Raw genomic sequence first — 284 nt, forward strand, 5'->3', positions numbered from 1 at the left:
TTTCAACTAATACATTGTCATATTGCATGAGTTTGTATTAGGTGTTTAGAGTAAAGTCTTACTTGTTAAATATGAGCTTTGTAATTGCTTAAGTTTACTCTATAATTTTTTTGTGAGAAATTGTTGTAACATTGGGAATCTCAAGGTGTCGTATCACCTAAGAGATTGAGTTGTATCTTCATATTGCTTAGAGTTCTAGATAAGGAAAGAACGGAGGTTTTTGGCTGGGGCTACGCCGAAAGAAAGGTCTTCTTTGTCGATAGGAAGGGAGTCAAACCATAGAA

This window comes from Lupinus angustifolius, chromosome LG12 (genome assembly GCF_001865875.1).
Source record: "Lupinus angustifolius cultivar Tanjil chromosome LG12, LupAngTanjil_v1.0, whole genome shotgun sequence".
Lineage (NCBI taxonomy): Eukaryota > Viridiplantae > Streptophyta > Magnoliopsida > Fabales > Fabaceae > Lupinus > Lupinus angustifolius.